The 23,155-nt window shown below is 40.3% G+C and overlaps 1 protein-coding gene across 1 annotated transcript in view; it reads left to right on the top strand.

The window, feature by feature from the left end:
- The window catches only part of LOC126556954 (myogenesis-regulating glycosidase), a 259,937-nt gene that overhangs the window by 194,788 nt on the left and 41,994 nt on the right, over window positions 1-23,155 (top strand). The gene's annotated exons all lie outside the window — the stretch shown is intronic.

Here is a 23,155-nt window from a genome sequence, read left to right on the forward strand (position 1 = left end):
GAGTCGGAAGCCACCCAAAAGTATTTAGAATTATGCTTATTTCACAGTTGGCGTTAATGTTTGGAATCGTTGTTACTACTTGGATGACGTAGTAAGTGTTCAAACTGCTCATAACGATGCTCACAACGGTTGGTAATAGTCACGAAAGTTGGTGTGAAATGATCGTATTCTTAGAAATTCATAGGTCATTCTTTCAAAAATCGTAGTACAAGCTTTTGTGATGAATAGTCTGGAATTGAAGAATGCAAACGAAACATCTATCAGGGCACGAATATACGAGGCAAATAAAAGCAACGCTATTTCTTCAACCAAAATGATAACCGACAGAAAAATTCAATTACCAAACACCCAAAGTGTGATTTATGCCGTGCGCAAGCACATAAATTCAATTATTCAATTAACAGTTAATTTATTAATGGCAAAGCGAAATCTTGCCGCAGGAATTCAGGAAATGCTGCGTCTGTGCGTATACCGTACACGTCTACCTTTGTACTTCGTGCATAATCGTTTCTTTTGTTCAAATTGTATTCGGAGCACTGGAACGGATCGCTTCAGACAAACAAAGTTCTCACCTTGGAAAGGAAATGAGTTATCACTTTGATGCGCAATCCAGAATCACTTGCATGCAGTAAAAGGGAAATGTAATGCAAGGCAAGGTAAACTAGCTGACTCGTTTTGCCTTAAATACATCAATTTTGCACCTCAATAAATCTAATCATTATCACACTTGTGCTTCGATTTAGCCATCCGAATGTAAATGCAGTCCCGCCGTATACTTCACCGTTTGTGTTGATTGCGAAGCCGCTATTCCACTTGTCGGCTGTTTCGACTTTTTTTCCACCCGTTTTCTGTAAAGGAAACTTTTCTTTGCTCGCTGTATGTTCTTTGGCCATCGTCTGTGGCAGCCCTGCAATGGCATGCCGAGGCCATGCCCAATGCATGACCACTACAGCTGAAGTACAAGACGATAGATAGGATTCAAACGGTCACCGTTTATCGGGGCAAGTAAAATCGCAAAAATCGAGCGTAAAATGAAAATGCCGCTGGCGGGCATTTAGAGCTGAGCAAGAGAAAACAGAGCACTTGTGATGCTGGTAGAGTCCACCTCCAATCCACCTAAAATGTTTCAACGCATTGTGGTTATTATTTTTAATTTCAATGTTATAACATAGTTTAGTACAGCCGAAGATCTTGTGCAAACTTTTTAACAAAATACGCGATGTAATTTTAGTATAACTTAACATCAAGTTTTAATCAATATCAGCAACTATTTGAATACAAAACAGAAAAAATTTAATCCCATCACTAAAAACAATTAAGTTTAGGTTTTCACTACAATATCTGCGTACTTAACCACACAACAATCTTTTATCAAACACCTCATTCGCTCATTCCGCTTACAACATCCAGTGGAAATATCGCACCAACCGTATATGCGATGGAGACGCGTCACATCGCGCCAAATGGTGTGATTCAATGGTGCAAAAGGCTGCACCTGGGCATATGCTGCATGGACACTAGCATTCCTCATCTCATGTTGGCACACCCGCTCATCCTGCAGGCTGCGGGGAAAGTGGTTCCGGTTGTGCTTGCTAACCAATTCCCTTAGGAAAACATTTCTCAGCATCGTCCGGTTCGTTCTTTACGACCAGCCAGTAGGTGATCATCCGGGAAAGGAAACGCGAGTGTCGTCGGAAAAGAGCGAATCGCTCATGCCACGAACCTTCCGTCGTCAATGTTGTCCGCTTTGGAGCGTCATTTGTCTTCCGTTGCGCAAACGCCGCAAAACTTCACAGAATGGGGTGTCTTCACGTGTGTATTTGTATGTAAGTGTTAGCTTCTTGGTGCACATTGCGCGATCATCATCATAATCGCGCTCGTGCTTGGTTGCAAAAGCAAAAGGAAATGTGCCCCACAATACTCACCATACGATATGACCGTGGTTAATCGTCAATCGTGTCGCGGTGCGCACTGGCGGAGGAAAACTTGTTAACGGTTTTTATAAATGTTCAATATTTTATTTTTATTGCACATTTTATCATTGTGCAGACGAATTTTCGTAATTCAGTGTAAATATATATTACAAAGATAAATGCGCAGTAGAGAGGGAGGTCGATTGTCGTGTCCTTCCGCAATTGATCCATTGCCATTGGTTCAAGCGCAAATCCTTTGAAACGGTTTGCTGCGGTCGAAGCTGCGGTATAGTGTTTGCTTTGATCTGATGCTTTAATTTAAGAGGTCCTGGGTTTGGCAATGTTCAGAAATTCTCAATTCACAAACTGCCGGGGTAGCACGTCGTTCGGGCACAAGCGAATTCGTCTTCGTTTTATGGCGTTGCAAATCATACCCTAAAGGAAACACAGTTTAAAGCAGACAACTGGAAATTAATTTTTAATATTAGCTCTTATGTTTCTATCTTCTGATGACTTCTTAGAATTGTTCACAGAATCGTCCGAAAAACTGGGCTGTTAAACCGTCTCTTTTCATTTACAGTTCTAGAAACATATTAACTGTAGAATTAATCGGCTTTCATATGGGAAAGAACCGGTTGAGAACATCCTTTCCTTTCAAATACAACCAACAGAAAATCGTCGCAATCAGCCAAGTAGATATCATTGTACAAATTAGTCGACAGACGTTTAAATATAACATATTTTTTGTAACATATTTTCGATAAAAAGATAAACTCTTTGGAATACAGCATTCGTACAACCAAATGAACAGATAAATTTTATAAATGACAGCATTTGGCAGATAAAAATATACATTGCAAGATTAGATAATCTTGCAATCAGATAAAAAAATTAATAATTAGGAGGCTATGGTGTTTCCGGGAAGTCCAAATCATCAAGGTTCTTTGTGTGTTCGGGCTCCTTGAAAGGTCCTCGTGATATGTTATTCCGCCTACCGTTAATCATGCTGCTGTTAAGAGGACAAATATAACATAAATAAATATAAGTGAAATGATAAAGAGAAAAAATAGATCTTTTTCTTCCGTTAGAATTTTAGAATAGTGAATTATTTACATCTCAACCACAGACTTTGTCCAACACTGACGGAAACCGCTGGGCTGGTCATGTCATGAAAATGGCTTCAGAAAACCAGCTCCATGATGTCTTTTAAGGTTGTGGTAGGCCTCAACTGTGATGCACTGATGGACTTAGAATGGTCCAGATAATGGTCTGGCAAAAGATGGCGATAGACCGTACGCAATTTCGATACTCAAGGGTATCTGTCCAAGACTGCGAGTCGGTTGATGTGCTTGATAAGTACGTAAATAGAATAATACAACTATGCCTACAATTATACAACTTTTAACTTTGCTATAGTCTCGAAGCGATTGATACAACGTTTATATGGTTGTGGACGGAAGCAACATATTGTTGTAAAAATATTCATTCATTTTTTTCGCACCAACCTATTAGTGGCAGATGGTATTTGTTCGTTGGAGAAGTATTTGCATTAAAAAAAACGTTCTATCGAAAGTCTCAATACTTTGTAAATATTTTATTCCCAACTAAATTCCTTCCGCCTGCGGTAGCAATGTGGGAGGTCTCAACAAAAACAGAAAAAGGGAAAAAAGATTGTATTCAGTGGGTGGACAAACAAAACACAAGCGTTTAGAAGTGGTGAGACATTTTTACACCTTCTTCAAGAACCCGAAGAAACAACATAACAACATTACAGAGTGTCTGCATACTTCACACACTCGCATCCTTCCCTAGACATAAATATGCTTTAGCCTTACAGTCATTACTCAGCTGCTTATTACGATCTTTATGGTTTATGCATTTCTTACCTTTAGCGTCTTGACTATTGGTCTGCACAAACAACATTTTGCAGATATCCTCGCAAAGAAGGAACCGAAGCCATCTAGACTAAAAACAAGCCAACGAGAAAAACCTTTAAAGAAACAACATTCTATGATATACATATAATACTTGTGTTTCTTGTGTGCCCGGGCTACGATACTAGAGGCGATGAAGCTGACAGTAGTGCTTTCAATGTAATTCGTATAGATTTTCCTCTCAACACTTTCCTACTGTCTGATGTAATACTACTTCTACTTCTACTAATCCATCGTGCTTAGTAGTGATGAGTGTGTAATAGAATATTGTGGCACGAATAACTTTTATTATGAAGCATAACTATAAACTTCCACACAGTTTTATAAAAATCAATATTCTTCTTGGATTCGTCCTTTGTATATTTATTATATTTTTTACTTTTCTCTTTTTATTCACACATAAAACAGTAAAATCTCGCCCCAAAGGCCCAGATCCTCAAAGCCAAATCAGTCCAGTAGAGAGTGTTTGTAAAGAATTTGTCATTCCTAGCGGCTTGTTATTGTCAAAAAGGAATATTTTTTGGCAAAATTCCATCTTATGTGCTCGATCTAACATACTAACCATGATGACGGCAAAAAAGGGGTGAGAAAGAAGGAATGAGTTATTTTACTGACGCGATACTTAAAATACCATGAGAATGTTAATTTATTTTTACCTGGCTCAGAAATCTTCCGTTAAACGGAAGGTTGCCACCTCAGACCCATGTCCCCAATGCTTAAAAACAACAAGCTGTGGTAAAAATCCGCACAATCGTACCATTCCGACCAATATAGCGTCGTCCTGCATCGATCCATTCCGTTTCTGTCGAGCCACACATCGCTTCGAGGATCGGAAGGGGTTCCAGAACGGAAAATGTAACTTCATTTGTCAAATTGACAACGGGCTCATTTTTCACAGCGGGGATGAAAATCATTGACAGTTCGCAGTATCGTTCAAAACTGACTCAATCCACCCGCGGTCTCTCTGTTACTCACACACATACACACACACAGGCTCCGGTTCAATCTGCCACCTTCTCCATCTCCATTCGTCACCCACGGTATTCATCACCTCTCATCATCATCGGGTTTGGTATTCCGCAGCGACACATAAACGCAAACCAATCCACACGATTCCATCATTTTGCGATATTCGTCCAGTTGTTCTCACCATATGTAACACAAACTCACACACACACACACACAGAAACGTACGCCTCGCATCCTCCCCTTGGTGCTAGTGGAGGATCAGTAATCCATGTGAAGTGGTGGTGGGATCACAATACAATAAATTGTGATGTTGATATTGCACGAAGGTGAGCATGGCGGAAACGATGGTGAATCCTTCCATTCGATTTTGCATCACACCACGGGCTCCTTTCTGTTATGCTATCCCTTCCTCCACTAGGCGCAGGGCTCATTTGGTTGACAGCGGTCACTGAGCCTGAAAGAGCCCTCCTCTATGTAGCCTAAACTGCTCCATACATAAAACGGCTTTCCGAGCGTGGAGTACGCAGTCACTGCGATCAAGTCTCAAATCGGAAGGCAGCGTGAAATCGTCTTGGCAGAAAGATAAAACAGACAACGGCAACCCTGGAATGATTGTCCCTTCCACTGTGTTCCTGTAGCATCCGTAGCATCCTTTCGGCTCACACTTGCCGCTTTCGCACAAGCACACACGCACACAAAGGTATTCGTACATAATCGCTCCATAAACCAATATTTCATCGGAAGATATCGGAAAGCAGTATAAAATAATCATATTTTATCCAGCGGCGTGTCTCCACATGGAGCGTGTGCTTTTTTCCTTACTGTCCTTGTCTTCTTCCACGCCCTGCCTTGCAAGCATTTTGCTTTTCCAGCCGCGTTATGTTTGCGGTTTTATTTTTTATTATTATTTGGGGCCGAAAATTGGACCACTCTGATTCTCACTCTTGCGCTCACCCCTACGGCAACGATTTAACCCAAACCTTGAAATTGATAACTTTTTTTCGCCTCTTCGCACACGCCCCCGACTCCGGACAAGACTTGCATGCTAACGAACTGTCCCTTACCCGGAGGTGATTCGATTATGTGTGCGAAGCATAGTGCGGTGGATATAAACATCATTTCTCATACTTATGATCGCGTCACGTTCCGGAGCCCTTTTGTCCAGGCTGATCTGACATCAAAATATTCATTTGGTTTACAATTCTCCCTTTCTGTCCTTCCTCTGCTTTGAATCACTTTACGCTTCACCCTTAAAGGATATCTTCCTCAAACCACGATGCCGTAAATGACAACCAGCGTAACACTCGTGCCCGCAAAATAGTCCCCCGCTTTTTTCAGATCACATTCCCGGGGTCTCGATTTACCCGGCGTAGTTGTCGTGGTTGGATGAATTCCATTGTGTCGCATCAAAATCGTACCCTTACCGCGTCTTTCAGAGACGTCCCTGCTTCTGATTGTTTGACATTTCTATTTTTCTTGTGTGATATTTTTTTATGTTACTTCACTGTCACTGTTGCCCGTTGTTGTTATAGCTGTCCTAGGCAATGTTTTTCTTTTGCATTTTCTTCACCGTCACCTAACGTTTTATACAAAAAAAAGCACTGCGTGTTCAAGGTGCGCTCGAGAAGTCACGGCAAACAAGTGGCCCATCTTAGTGGTCCAAACACATTCAATGACAAGGCATGTTGAGCCGAGTCACGCAGACGAGTACGGTACGAATTGGTCTCAAACTCAACCACAACACTTGAGAGGGATACGGCAGAAGGATGTTAGAAAAGAGTTGCGGAACTCTTACTGTCGTCTAACTTTATGCTACATGCTGCGACATATTGAGAGCATGATCTTTTTTCATTATTTTCTTTAAAGCAATAAAACTAACAGAAAATCGATTTAATCCTTCCGTACTTGAGGGTTGAAAAATAAGGAGAACGTTATGCCCAAATTTAAAAATAGACAAAGTGGACGAACGTGAGTTGTGAGTAATCAGAATTGACACTTGTTTTTTTTTAAAGTTCTCCAATATTTATCACTGTTGGCTGCCACCCAACACCAAACCAAGGAATCGAATATAATCGATCTTTGAACAAGATCACACCCCATTCATCTTCCTTCCTCATGAATGCTTTGGAAAAAAGATTATTTATTGCGCTTGACCATCAAGGCTCAGTTGCATCACTTTGTCTTCGAGATCTGTAGTTCTTCGTTCATCCCTAGGGTGAGGAGATGTCCAACAATGTTGTCTTAATGGTTCAAATAGCTGCACGAACAAAACAGCATTAACATGACTCATGACAGTGTCTTATAATTGCAGACTGTTTGTAATAATATTTATTGTTCCGAATCGTTTGCGGTATAAACGATCATACAAGTATTATTGGATAAAAAAGGTTGCATGTGTTTTATTATTGCATGTGTAATATTTTGACTAGCTCTGAACCAACGGGTATCTGATTAGTTCCGAACAGTTGCTGAGACGTTTTATGAAATCACATTGAGACAATAGGGTCAAAAAGGTCCCATCTAAGTTTTCCAAGTGCGGCGGCAATAATTTTGTTGGTTGGTTAACAAACTAACGATAAACTAGCCGAAACTCAGACCATCGCTTAGCGATCTATGTATGTGTGCGTGTATGGATGTATGCTTGTGTCGTTATTAATGTGATCTATAAATATATACATTTTGTCGGCATCACGACAAAAGAAACAAGAAAATTAATCATATTTTTTCTCCCATCTTCGATCCATAGCACGCACCTTCTGCCTGAACGATTTTACCTGCGCTTGAGGATCGTCAGATCGTCACACAGAGTGTATTTTTTATTGTTATTATTTTTGTCGAGCCTGGTGTCAGTGATCCAGACTGTCCGAAAGAATCGTTCCGATTCTGAGGTACCCACAAAATTGAATTTTGGGTTCGTTTGACCGCGTGGTGTTCATCCCACAAGTTCGCCCTGGGGTTCGTCGCTTGTGTCGCTTTGTGATCCTTCGTTTCGTTTTGTTCATTTTAGTCACAGTTGTCATGTTGCCCGAAAGTGCTATCGCGAGCGCATGCCTTTGTGGTTGATACTAATCTGATTCCTCAATTCGATTACATCAGTAGGTTTCGTCCCGAAGAAATTGTTTGGCTGTTACATGAGAATATCAAGCGTCTCTGGGCAATTTGCCGGACTCCTTCACTCAATCGCTTGCTGTCATCACAGCCACACAACCAGCAACGTTCGAGGGCCATCTTTGTGCCCGACAAATAAGTGACCGGATAGAGCGCAGGACACAGAAATTGCTTCCACAATTCAGCAAATTGGATCAACCAACCTCAGCAAAAGACGCGTTAAATGAAGGTATTGGTAATGACTCTTGATGTTATTTTTGCTCTTCTCCATGGCCTGGCCCTCGTCTGACCTGATCGTTGGTTTGGAAATGATGATCGTGTCCTCATCGTACCAGGATTAGGATTTCTGTTTTATTGTACGTTCGATATTACATACCCACCCGTGATGATATTCCCTTGTTTCGCGTGTTGACTGTGACTTCAAACAAGCTTAGGAGACCATAATCAATGAGAATAATTTTCTCAAAACATTTTCGGTGGTGTGCGCGGTTGATTGAGTCAAAGGTTTCTTCTTTATTTTTTCCTTTCTCAAATTGTATCATGACAACCACGAACGAACGATCGAACGAACGAACGAACGAATGAACGAACGAAACATGGTTTGGAGGAAACGTTTGAATAACATGATTTGCAAGATTTTACGTGCCGTATGGTGCTCGATCGGACGATACGAGTCATTTAACGGACACTATTTTTGTGAAAAGATCGAAGGATGAGTTATTGTTTGATTATAGATTGTCAACACGGTTTGTTGTTTCCACGGATGATTGCTTTTTTCTTACTTGTATATTTCTTCGTTCTCTTTCAACTGGAAAGTGAGCTTTTTGTATTCCTGAAATTTATAAGTCCTCTTTCATCGATATATTTCTTCTTCTTGGCTAAACGTCTTGTAAATCATGACGCCCATCTAATGGCCTACTAGCCTTAGCGATAGTTCGTAGTTTGATAGTCAGCACTCTCTTCATGAGAACGGTAAGGATAAGATTTGAACCTCGCTCGTGCCGTGTGCCGCCACGGCACCTTTTATTAGCTCTGTAACTGAATCGCAGACTGCGGCCGGGGACTTCTTTACAATAGGGTTCCAACATTTTTATTAAGCTTTTTCTGAGAGAAAAAAATTTAATCTATCCGTTCTTTGTCTTCCCTGATTACTATTTTTTTCTCTGTATTCTGTAATTTGTAAAAGTATTCACAAATTCATAGTAAAAAATAGCAAGACAAAAGTTTTTAATCACTTCAGAAATTGCAGTTCCTTGGTAAATGGATTGAAATATTATCTCAAAATTGCCATCGTTATCATCCCCCCCAAACACTCTGTTGCTATGTTTACTGCCTCCAGCCACCTTAGCCGTGCAGGATGGTGTGGTTTGGAAAAATCGAAACAACGCATCAACCCATCACCATTTCGTCCTCTGCCCACTGTTCTATAATATCGTTCAAGCAACTCAGATGACTTACTGCTTGGTCGGTAAAGAGCGTCTGGATTGGTAATCGTTGTACATAAATGACCTGAATGCAGGCCAGCACCGTCACTGCAAGTGACAGACAGTACCAAAACTGTACCATAGGGAGTCTGCTGGCGCAGAAAAGAGCTTGTATGCGTAGCTATGTCACGATAAAACCGATCTTCGAATTAGCTCCCCTCCTCTGGCTCAGCCTTCCATCCGATAAATACTGGTTGGTGGAAAACGGAGAGCAATGAAGTGACTTAAATTACAGAACCATGGGATGGCGTCAGTTTATTGGCTGTAACCAAGAATGCAAGCCCCAAGGCTGTTCAAGGTCAAGCGGACAGTCTTTTGATTTTAAAACTACACATGTTGCGGCCATCCAATGTGTCAGTTAGCAATACGGCCAGGCTGTTCTTTATGAATAAAAAGATGTATCAGTTGGGGCTTTCCTTCGTGTAATTTCGTTCCTGCTTTTTTTTTTTCAGTTGTCTTTTTCGTTCTATCACGTCTACTGCGTACCGCGAACTATGTGGTGATTTCAAGATTTTGTTTTGATAACGATGCAACGAATAAAGCGAATCGAATGGCGCGACACAGACACGGGGGTTCAATCGATAGCCAACCTTCTGTCTTACCACTGTAGTCCAAAAGAGGAGGAGTCCATATGGTTCAGCATTGTGCAGGATTAGGTGTTTGCATCGCCAGCACTATCACTTCACTAGACACAGTAAAATACAGGAAAAATAAACGACCTCAACGATCAAGCACTACGGCCAGGCCGTTCCTACGAAAAAAAAAAACGACCTGCATTCGGAAAGGCGTTTTACTGGCCATTTATCTTTGGGTCTATGTTGTGTGTCTGATAAATTTATATGGTGCACTTGGTTGTATAGCTAATTCAATGCAGCAATCGTGTGTCTAACGTATGGCCATCAGATGGGAAGGACTGATAGTGCCTTACGGGGATATGCCTTCAGAACTAACTTCGAAACCTGGTATATAACTAGAGTTCTTTTTCTTTACTGGTTCCGGGTACACATCTCATCAAACAAATAACGAGATCGTGTGTTGGCAACGTTGAAAATTTTGGAAACTTCAAACGTGTTCTAGTTTAACCTTCTTCTTTTTTCCAGGATTTCTAGATCATCTATTTTTTAATTTCTTGACTAAATGATTACCACTGATCCTCTCATATTTAACTCAAATTTAACACAGTACAATCATCGCTGCTTTGTCAAACCAGAAAAATATCATTAAATTTATCAAATTGTATCGAAGCATTGCTTGGTTTTCCTTTAAAAACATAATGAAAGCATTCCATGTTTAACATTCAAAATTTTGGGGTTTGAAAATGATTTGCAATTTGAATACCAGCTAGTCAAGTAAATTAACTAGGCCGCTTTTGAAGTTACGGCTTGCCGTTTTCAATACCTCCTGTCGTTACCATAAGAGTGGGCAATTTTACCCTCTCAACGGAAAAACCTACTATTGCTACAACAGTATCGTTCCAAATCATCTGCACGTTGTATGAAGCTTAAATCCATCAGACATACTATGTCTCTACTATGGCAATCTATCACATAATGAACAAATCGTCCAGAGAGACAACCTTGAACCTGAACAACCTGCGCGACAATCTGTGAAACCCAAAACAAAATCGTGCCGTCACCGGTCACAATCATCTACTTCCAACAGCATATGTCGAACATTGTGTGCGACAGAACGACAAAACATCTCGTGAAGGGTATCGTTGTTTCACCTTAAACCATCCTGCAGCAGAGATCAAGAAAACTCATTAATCATTCATTCTTGCAGTAATCACGTAAAGGAAAAAGTCATTCGACACAGGTTAACATCTCGTCTCGTAGCTGGTGTAAACAGGTGCATGAGGGGTTAAAATAAGGAACACGGAAGGGAATCGTCGTCATCGCGGTACACAAGTCCAATGGTACACGTCTCTTATTAAATTATTACATTTTAATGACACGTATCAAACCGCTCGCGCATGATCATCGACGGTTCGAGTGAAGCGAATAGTGGCGGTGAGCAAGAATGCTGGGACGAACAACAACAGTAAAGCGGTTGTGAATTCTTTACAGAGGTACACAGCTCATAGTAGGTTGCCGGATTGTTGTTGTCATAAGCACGAGACTTGAGGCAATGAAACCTGAGAAGATGACACTATCTCTTTCAAATAGTTATTGGTGGTTACCCTTAGGAAGCTGTTGAATACAATGCACAAAGCATGTATCCGTGACGACCCTCACAATGGGAAGCACTTTTTTTACGGTTTAAAGAATAATATAGGAAGGAAGCTTTACGAAAGGGAAAAGATGCACAGCCTTCAGGTGACATTGGCGAAGATTGAAAGTGATCGGTAAAGAAAAATCTTTGGTTGTACTCTTTCTGAATGGATTGATTTAGTCAAAATTCGAGATATAAGGAAAATAATAGCCAACACCATACGAAATAACTTATAGTAGCTAGAAGTTAGACATACCGTAAGTCATTACCATCCCGGTCGCTGATGTAATCATGATATCTTGGTAACACGTACAATAGCAAAATTTATAAATTGTTTTCCGATTGTTCGCACGAAAACACAAATTATTCATACCACAACAACGGGCATGATTTTGCTCTGTTAAATTTGATTTAGTCTTCGTCATACTTGCTCTCAAAACAAGTTGAACTGGCACAACTCGTAGGCTAGAAACCGTAGCGCTATAATGTTGATTGATTATCAATGACCAATCCAGTTGCATGAAATGTACCGCATGGGCATAGAATATCGAGCGTCACAAGGGCTCGAATTGAAAGGTTACTCTCTAACACCAGGAACTGCCACCTAGGCTGAGACAGAAACACGCTGTTCCAATTCATCTTACCATTCGTCAGTGAGACTTTTAGTCTATAATAACCACAGATAACGAACTATGAGCTCATCGTTTTCCGCTACAATGTGACATTGATACAGACACAACAAGATTCATGTCAATGTCGATGTGTTCCGTGCATACCATCCGATAATTTAACATTATCTGCTCATCGATCTCGCTGTGGTAAAGGTTCAAGGGTTATGTACTTGAACTGTAGTGAACGGGGTTCATCATGCCAAGTGTAATTTCATTAATTTGAAAACTTATTTGTAAACAATTTGATTAGTAACGATAGATGAATTAATGTGTTCAATGTTTAATCTACAAGTTTGAATGAAATGAAGCTTTAAACTGAGCAAGGAAAATCAATTATCACACAAGCTCATACGTTGGAACTACCTAATTACCTACTATTAACCGTAAACCCTCACGTCATTTACGCATTCACATGTATCCCACTGCTCGTCAGTGTCGCCTAAGGCTGATGGCAACGGGTAGAATTTACAAATTAACAAATTTCTTCCAATTTTAAAACGCACACATAACCACAAAGCGTCTGTCTAGTTCATCGTGCACTGGCAAAGGCGCCCTTGTGCATAAAAATGTTCAGGCGTACTCCACGCTATTTGGGACGCTGTTCATCCTTAAAAAATCATTTCTCATTCTGAATTTTCTTGCATCTTTTCTACTTACATGTTTCGTGCGATTTGGAAGAATTTCCCGATCTTCTCTTCGTCCTCCTGAACCGTCCTTTAAAAGGGTGCCTGGTTATTGATTTTACTTTCCACGTATATTTGGTGATATAATTTATGCAGAATATGTTAATACGTAGGATGTATCTTCCAATGCCACCATTAACTCGTGTTTGCGTAACATTTTAGTTTATTGTGCTTCTGCACATCGTCGCTTAGCCACCTTTTCTGAGTGTGTTTTTTTTATTTCGTTACTTTGTGTGTTATTCCTGGAAATATCACAAATCGGATACTACTGAAGCAGGAGTAATTCTTTTGTAGCAGCATAGTTCGTCACAACCAAATCAAGCAAAACAAATCGGGAGGCAAACTTACGATCGTTTTACTTTCAATTATCATTTTCTCATCTTAATCTTTGCTTGTTTCGGAACCCAAGCTCTACCAGAAGAGGCGCCGGTCGCTTCCATTCTTCTTGTTCATTCGTGTGAGGGAAATACATGATCAGATACATCCATAATACCCCCCTCCACAGACACCCAACACCCAGCCACAACGACCCACCCTTCCTCTCAGTCCCCCTTCCCCCCTCCTATCTTTTGGTTGCGCATCCATCGTTGCATTTAGTTGCTCTCGCTGACTGTGTACACAATAATGCGTACTTTAAAGGCTGTTTAGCTCCGGGGCGTTCCATAAATTGACATGTGATGATTTTATAACTAATTGAAAGTTAATACAATATTACTCCAAGTTTTCGACCGCGTGTCGCTTCGTCTCGACCACTTGCTGGCCATGTATTTACGCGTTTCATTATGGTCATTTAGGTAAATATAAAAGTTCGAAAACATTATTACAATCATTGAGCTGCCTGCATTTCACACCCTGGCGAAATCAATTTGATGAATTGGTCGGGCTGCATAAATTGAATGCTAATGAATTCAAATTATGCGTTGCGCATTTTCGTACGTGTGCATATTATTTCATATCAGTGCGATGATAACGTCGTACCGTACACTACGATGAAGCAGACCATTGCAGTGCGTTACAAAGCGATCGAACGATCGATCGATTTAGTCTCGGTAGGCGTTAGAAAACTATCACATTTAAAAATAAACCTTTACCTTGCACGTCAGATCGACACCAAATCGGTTAGTGCCGCCCATATTGCCGTTCGTGACAGTTCGTGGCAGGCCCTGGCATATGAACATCTTGCTGCAAAGGAAAATAACCTCGGGCGGAAAGGAGAATTGGCGCAAACCTGACAACGATGCAACTTGCTTGATGCACTTCGGCGATGACGATGATGAGCGATGGTGATAAAATGTACGATGAGTAAGGAATAAATAAAGCATTTATCTCGCTAATTGCTGACATTGTAGAAGAGATTCTCACACTTCGTCTCGAATGGATCGATCCTTGGCGGGATCTGTTCCTCTCTGTTGTCAGGCTCTCCTGATGGGCTGTGGTTTGCGATAGTGGTCTGCCAGCATCGCATCTCTGGATCCATCGCAAATTCGCGGGGCAGGTGATACAAGGTACTGCGCTGATGTATCAGTAATTAAAGAGCTGTTAAACAGAATGGCAATACGATCGATCGGTCAAGGCAAATAAAACAATATTGTGGCTCGCGGAAAGCTTAATTTATGCAATGCGTCGCAAGAATTCACTGTTGCAACGATGCCGGTGTCAAACGGAATGCTACAGTGTGGCGGTATTAAAGATTTAACATTGATTTGCTTCGAACGAATGTTTCGCTTGGCTGATGATGCACATCCCACTCTAAAAGCTAATGCTCATCTGTCATTACTACTTTAAAATGGACAGAGGCGGACCGAATGAAGGCGTGTGAATCTTATTTATGTATTATGTGAGTAAAATGTGAGTAATACTTAAGATGACTTTTTTTTTGTAAAATGTTGTCACACATGGTACAGATATTAACTTTTTCTACAGTTATGCTATGTTGTAATATTGTTGTTTGATTCCCATCCTAAAGTTGTGATTTTTTGGACAATTGTATGATTACTTAAAATTCATACTATAGTATAAGTTAAGAGAAAAGAAAAATGAGATTTGTTTTACTAAAAGAGTATGGTAAAGAACAGGACTGAAACTATACTTTCAGTCCTTATTGTACATTATTCTAATCTTTACACACAGATTTGTAGGATTGAAAATTAATAAAACTAACTTAGAAAATCAAGCTTTCCTTCGTAGGAAAACTGGTGACAAGACGTCGACGTCATCTTGTTGACGATTATTGCGGATACTAAATTATTCGCATAAACAGTAATAACATAAATTCATAACAATAACTTCAAATGGTATGAGTTTACGCTACAGCTTACATGTTACTTGAGATCTACTTTTAAAAAATCAAAAGCTAAGACAGCCTAGACAGAAGTCAGTGTAGCCGGCCTGCGCTAGCCTAATATATCCAGCTTGCATCTCCCCTATCATTTTCACGAAATGGGCCACAAATCTTCGGTGTCATCCCAACAGTTGATTAGCCGCCTCTGAAGTGAATTTAGTTTGCTAGGTGTACAGCATCACGACGAAAGTCTTCTCAAAGCTTCTGCCAGCCTTCTACAGTACCCGTTTATGAGTTTTGCAAAAGGCGATGGATGTGTAAAGTCAAGGGTAATAAATGGAAAATTTATTTGCATTTCACTACTGCCCGGGACCGATGATTGGTGCTGCCAGTTTTCTGTACCAGTTCCTACCGGGAACGGTACAGGCAAGGCAAGCCACATACACTCTCATCAAATGCGCCTTGCCCAGTTCCGTCGAGTGCGGTATGACATTTTGACTCGTCCGTCTCCTCCCTCCCTATCTTCTCAGCTACTCCTTAACTAACCCTCCCATCCAGCTCCTTCCACCCTTTGTCCAACAATCTCCCTTCATGCCCATTTGCTACGGCAGTCGTGATCATAAATATACATCGCAGAACAGAAGAGACGAGTCACTTCGAAACAGTGTTTTTGGTGCGAAATTCTGATAGTGGTAGAGTGCACGATGGCCGTCGTTGCTCCGTCGGTTTGCTGAAACTGAAAACTACTCCCAATACACCCGATGATGTTCTTTCAATCCTGTGTAGCGTTCTCACGATTCGACACGCGGGAGAGGATCACTCGGGTTGCATTAGTCGTGGACGTGGTACGTGCTGTAAGCTGCTCCCTGAGCACGGTTTCTGACTCCTGAATAATGATTTTCATAACTCCTCTCCGTCTGCTCAGGCGTAGAGCCTAAACACGCAAGACGTAAGATCTCCGGTAGGATCATCCTTCCCATCTTGAAGGTTATGAATTATGTACGATAAAGCTGTGATGGTAGGAAATGATCCTACATTCTGGTCCGAACGTGTGCTAGGGTTAGTTTAGCCCCGTGAATGCAGACATCAACAACCATTCGGTCGTCGTCGTTTTCTCCTTTTTGCCTCCTGCTCTTATGACTTCTGTAGATGAGATCCTATATAATTTGAAGACAGTTTAGCCCAACATAATTTCTTGCATAAATGTGGAAGGTTGAACACACTTTACAAAATGTACCGAAGCAAGTCAGAATGTATCAGCATATTTAAATGATTTTGTTTTTCCATCATAGTACTGCACTGTCTAATGTGATAGGATCAATAAAATCAAGTGTTTATAGCATTGAAATTTACGATATTTCTTAAATTAATTCTTTGTTTCCCACCAAAATACCATGAGTAAGTATTATATTGAGCTAATTTAAAAAAAACTAACAAACATACTCGTACGCTAACAAAAGACTACTCACACGCATCCAAACGAAGGTGATGTACGGTTCCGATTACCGGTGCGCTGTTGATTCAGTGTCCTGTGATGGCCAAAAATCTTCACTGTGAAGGCCAGCCCCATGGTCACGATTCTGGCATCCTTTGGAGGATAATTATAATGACAGTTTACGATTTGTGGCGTCTCGCTTGTCTGGACATTCCTTCATTTTTTTTCCTCTGCCTCTTTTCACTCGGCCATCTGTTGTTGGAGGTCTGGAACGGTTTGAGTGCCGTGCTATCTTCAGCAAAATCCCCACCAAACTGCTCACGCGTCTGCCATACACGCTCGGTTAGAAAAGTTTAAACTCAAGTCCAAGAAAATATAATTAGTTAGCAGCAGATATTGGTGCAAAGCAAAGCATTATCGATGTTGCCGTTTCCACGTACCAGCTTAGTACCTGAGAGCGTGATCAATGAGTGATCGCGCTCGATGATGACGTTTGACGCAGCGTGAGAACGCGTCTGTGGTGGTAGTGCTGGCGATTTTTGACAAACATCCCGGCTATTTCGAATGAAGCAAATGACAGGCTAGTAAGGTTCAGAGTGAGGTACCAATAAAAAAGAGTACAACAATTGCGTGTCGTGACGAAGAGGTGGCCTGCCCTTAATTAAAGGCTGCTGGGCGGCGTGAATGCTGGTAATATATTAGGAATAATAAAAAGTGTTCATTCGCTGATTTTTCATTACTTTCGAGAAGTTTTTTGAATAACATTTTATGTATGTTGGAATGAAACAACCATAAATTATTGAATAAGTCCTCTTTCATGCGTGCTAAAGACTTTCATCCTGTACAAAAACTATACTTATAAGATGTGAATTTAATGTAGTAAAATATATCTTACTGATAAACACAATTAAAAAATATGAAAAACCAAACCGGCCGGGGGTTCAAATCCCATCCGGACCGTCCCCCCATAGTCCAACAACGCGCTATGTGACTGACTATCCAACTACGCGGTATCGGCAAGTCTAGTAACCCATTCGATGGCCGGCGTGACCTTAGAGGTCGTTAAGCCAAGAAGAAGAAGAAAACCAACCCATATATCCTAAACAAATTATGACACATAATCATTTTGAAACAAAACATAACAAAACAAACTACACACAAAAATAAATTGAAGCCAAACTGGATAACAACAAAACATCAAAGAAACAATGTAACATATGTAAACCCCGTGACATACAAATGTTATGTAAAGAGTTTAAAATGGTCCTTTAGTAGATAACTTTCTATAATCCGTTTCTGTGTCGGCTTCCGACAAGCTTCTTTCCCAGATTAGGCATTCGACAACAACTGACCTTTTCTCCTTCAACACCCAACACGAGAGTTCGATAAACCACGACTTTCCGCTGTCAGTTCCAGCTCAAATCAGCACACCCACAAGCATAGAGTTATATCAAACTAGAATACGCTCGTTACGTTCCGAACTGAAAGGGTTTTTTGTACAGAGTCGAATAAGTCCCCCTAGAGGGTTGTCCATTTTCCAGATCGAAGACTGATTGGGTCTGGGAGGAAGTTTTTATACCCCCAGTAACATACACCCTTCCGCTGTCTCGTAGTCGTTTTGCTTCTTGGCGGAACAGAACTCATCGAAGTGAAAAGACCCGTGAAAAATCTTCCTTCTGGAATGTTTCAAAGCATTTCACCCGCCGAATACCAGCAGCTTAATCGGTCAACACACACATCCATGTGTGTGTGTACCCTCTTGGATTTGGCTAGGATGTGAAGATTCAGAGATGGGATTATTTATCATGCTGGACATATGTTTAGGGATAAAAAGGGGTTATTCGGGGGGTCGTTTTTTATATCACGAGCTTACACCTTCTTTGCGAAAAAGGGTTGTAGTTGTTGTGGCCAAACGTTGGCATTACTCTTTCCCTTCCACAAATGCGTCCCCCTTTTCCTTGCCAGGTGGATTGCAACGCATTAGAGCTGATGAAGGAACGATTGTCGGTGGATTGCTACCAAAGTGACTTTTCCTTTCGCTTTTTTTTCTTTAAATCGAAGCTTTCTCTCTCTCTTTCTTTCTCTTTCTCTCTGTCAATCTCTTTCACACACACTTCCGAAGTCCTTTATTATTATTCCCCCTGCTTTCCTTGTGGCCTGTGATGAAAGTAAATAACTGCTAATCGATTCAAATGGCCACCATACTTTATAGAAGGAAGAAAAAACTCTTCAGATCTAAAATAATAAAAACAATGAATGCAAATTGATACAAAACTACCGTTGGCTGCAAAATGCATAGAATTCCAACAATACGATGATTTAGATGAAGAACAGAAAGTGATAAACTGACGTAAGAGATGAAAACAGTGACAATGCACTGCGGGCAAGTAGCATAGTGAATTCTAAAACAATGAAATGTTCAAATAAATTCGTTTTTCATATATTCAAAGTTTTTGTTTGGACAAATGTGTTACAATGACGTTTTAACAGTGTTGGTGCTATTATTTAAGATTTAATAAATATTCAAATATAACATAATTTTATAACATAATTATATGGGCGGCCTGGTGGTTTAGGCGACAACGGCGCCGGTCTTCAAACGGCAGGACCGGGGTTCAAATCCCATCCGGACGGTCCCCCCGTAGTAAGGATTGACTAACTACGTCGTGGTACCACCGGCAGTCTAGTAATGACCTTAGAGGTCATTAAGCCAAGAAGAAGAAGAAGAAGAAGATTACTATATATAATTAGGAAATTACACAAACTTTGTCGCACTATCACGTGTTAAAAAATTGTACTTTTTTCACAGTACTACACTTTTGTTCCATAATGAAGAAAGTCAAACACAAGGAGCGATATTTTTATTTCTTCATTTTGTTCCAAAAATACTTGCCCACTGTGCAACGCTAAGCTAGTAAACCACCTGTCTAGTAGACTGACCGTGACCAGAAACAGTGACATTGATCTACCATGGATCGGTCACCGCTTTACGGTAGCGAACGTACTCGACCGCATCATCCGTACAAGACTGCGAACTGGGGACGGATTGATTACGTTCGTGTTTCCGCCACAGAATCCAATTATCCTGGCCGAACGACCCGGCTAGCCTGTGGTTTGCAAAGGTGTCGCTTTTCCTGATACGAAATTGAGCGCGCGCGTCATGATAAACTTTAATCAACATACCTGCAGTAACCTTTCGACATCGGTGCACTTAAATGGAAAAGATGCCTTACTTGGTCTTCTTCTCTCCATGCAAATCATCTACTTCCTCTCAAATACTGCACCAATTCGAAACAGATAAATCGAATGGAACTTACCAAGTTCTCAGCATAGTCACCCATCTCCTAATAATAAACTGTCAGACGCACCAAAAACACCAAAGCCCTTTGAGCTGTTATTACCTGTCTGTCGCTTCTCGTTGGAAAATAAATCTATAAAAACTGACTTGGCAGACGCAGCATCGTTTTGTTAATTCTATTAATTGGTTCCTGAGAAAATTGCATACCTCCGAAAAACGGAATCCCTGCCTCGACTCAGAGCTATCGTGTGCGTGTGCTTCTCGGAAATTAAACCTGATCTCAACACACAACATCACCGATCCAGCGAAGACTACCGAAAGCTAACTTTTTCTCTGTCTCTGGACAAGTGTCTCTGAGTGCTGGGGCCTTGCAGGCTCGGGAGGGAGAACACGAATTAGCTCCAAACGCAGCGGTAGAGTCTAATGATGATCGCGTTGGTTGGCATCGTCTGCACGTCATATTATTATCATCTTTATAAAGATTGCTTCTATAAATTATCTCTTAACTCTTCACTCCTGACATTAATCTATGATTATCGAAATCGTCTCGAGACACTCGAACACTTTTTCTTCTTGTTTCACTGAATTTAAAACTGTTTCAAATGTTTTATTAAAGAGAGTATGTTAATAAAACATTTTTGAGAAATCGTTTCACAAAACTAACTTTATTTTATTTTGTTTTGTTTCTGCACATGTAAAGCCGTCCTAGGACGTCTGAAGGAGAAAAAATTACACATCTTCTGCTAGCGAAGAGACAATAAATAACTCCAACACCAGCACTGACCCCAATTACTCAAATCGAGAATTTTAGGGTTGATTTCGCTTGACGTATTCTTCGTGCCTGTTCGCTTCGTACACACTAACAGGGCCTGTGATGACCACTGCCAAACTCACCTATGGGATGCGAGCAGGCAAAAATCACCCCTGCATTGGACGAGCAGGAATGCAGAACACTTTCCTCCGTCAGTGTATACATGGGCTATTCTTGTTTTCGTGAGCATTCTTAAAAAGGGTGAAGGATTCCTTGAGAAAATTAGCTAAAGATTGAATATCAAGTAGCAATAAATCGTTCAAGCGTCTTTTCGCTACAAAAGGTCAACACACCAGAGTAGAGGGACCGGGATCAATCCCTTCGTTTTATCGACTTTCTTTCATTCGCACAACGGTCAATTAGATGTTAGAAGTGCTAGATAAAATTCATCTTAGCCACATCAACGATTTCGTTGTAGTACGCCACCACAAGTAACAAGGACTGTGTTTTGCCTTAGCTGTAATGCAGGTGAATTAAAAAGAGTGCCACTTTTACACAATACGAATACAAAATTAACTTCATTTCAAGGATGGCTTTACTTTGCGGATTTTAATGTTTACTTACAAAGCCAGATATCGAAACACAACCGTATCATCTTCCTGTTGACAGATTTTACCATCCAGCTACAAGTATAATCAAGTTAAGACAGCCAGAATTGGCTGGCCAAGATTTAGAAGTTTAGGCAGAAGAATTGGCTAGCACAAACCATTTCAATCGTTAACCCTTAGCAAGGAATGTATGTCCGCTTGTAAATAAGTCATTAAATGACCGGCAAGACTTTGAAATCGCTAACCAAACAAAACAAAACTAGATAATGAACAAAGAAAGAGAAAGAGAATGTTAACAATTCGGGCAATGCAGATCAAGACCACTAAAGAGTTACTATTTAAAAGCAATAATTTATCGAAACAATCTTATCAATCTGTAAAGTCAAATATACATAGTATTTATGATTTTTTTTTAGGTGAGATGACAACGTCGCCGGTCTTCAAACGGCTGAACCGTGTTCAAATCCCAACCAGACCGTTCCCTTCCAATGAGTACTGATCCAACTATATGGTATCGATCGTCTAGAAAGCGAATAGGTGTCCGGTGTGATCTAGAAGGCCGTTGAGCCGAGAAGATGAAGAAGATTTCATTGACAAAGTGCTTTAAGTATTCGCCCAAGTTATGCATTTAAACACTTATCTAAGAGCTTGGTAGATCCGGCCATAAAAGTAGAAAAAGATTTTTAATACATTCAAATGCAAATCGAAACAATTGCATATCTCAATACACTTGCCAAACTTGTAATCCCCATTTTCAGAACTGACTATCCATGTTCGGGAAAATAATGACGTAGAATGCATTATTAACTTTTTTTTAAATAATTACATGAGGGGTCCGTCGGTGGAACGAAGATTTTTTACATCTGCGAGGTTTCAAACTGAAATCAAAAGACCTGAATGGTATATTTGCAATTGTTGAAGAAGTGCACTATGAACTGCTCACCTTTAGCCTAGACATTCACCCCTTAACTTTTTCGAGCGCAAATAACACAATCATAAATTGATTTTGTTTTTTAAATGCAAACTGTAAATTTGCAGGAAATGTATTATGTTTTTAATTTAAAAAAACGCTACCTTCAGTATATATTTAAGTGATAAGTGAGTGAGTGTTTTGAATTCATTATCTATCGTTTGTTTAATAACTGCTCGAAAATTTGTTGGTGCGGTGCGGCGCCGACGCTAACAATATGAGAAGTTTTGCATTGAATGCCATGTTTCGTTAAATCTTCTTTGCTCGGCTTTTTTTTAATAGAATAGGCAATCGCTAATTGTGTAGGGTAACTGTACTATTTCTCAACAGTGTACTTATTTTCGTCAGATGAGTAGACAACCATTGTTATGAAAAAAAACCGTTAAAACCCCAGGAGAAATCCTGGGTAGAATAATTTTTGTGCCGCACTGTGAGATGTCAATTTTATTGCACAGTGCGTTTTTAGCGTCGTCAAAATCGCTCGATAAATACAATCTACATTATTACTTAAACAAACAAATTTCATCAGGAAAGGGTCACTTTTATCATCAAATATTCAACACATTTACCATTTATGAAAAAGTTTTTGAAACCACTCATTAGCTGCTATATCCAACCTCCTCTATGTTCCTAAACAAAGCTGTCAAATCAAACCGCGGGGCCTGCGTGAACGATAATAAACAACAATAACAATCCGACACGTACATGTTCCAAGAGCCAACGCAAGATTTAGCAACGCAATTAAAATCTATCTTACTTACTCTAATACAAAAGAGGTTCTTTTTCGAAAATTCCGCAGGGTCCATATTTGTTGTTGCAGAAAAATTGTTCTCCTATTG

Source organism: Anopheles maculipalpis, chromosome 2RL, assembly GCF_943734695.1.
Source record: "Anopheles maculipalpis chromosome 2RL, idAnoMacuDA_375_x, whole genome shotgun sequence".
NCBI classification, from domain to species: domain Eukaryota; kingdom Metazoa; phylum Arthropoda; class Insecta; order Diptera; family Culicidae; genus Anopheles; species Anopheles maculipalpis.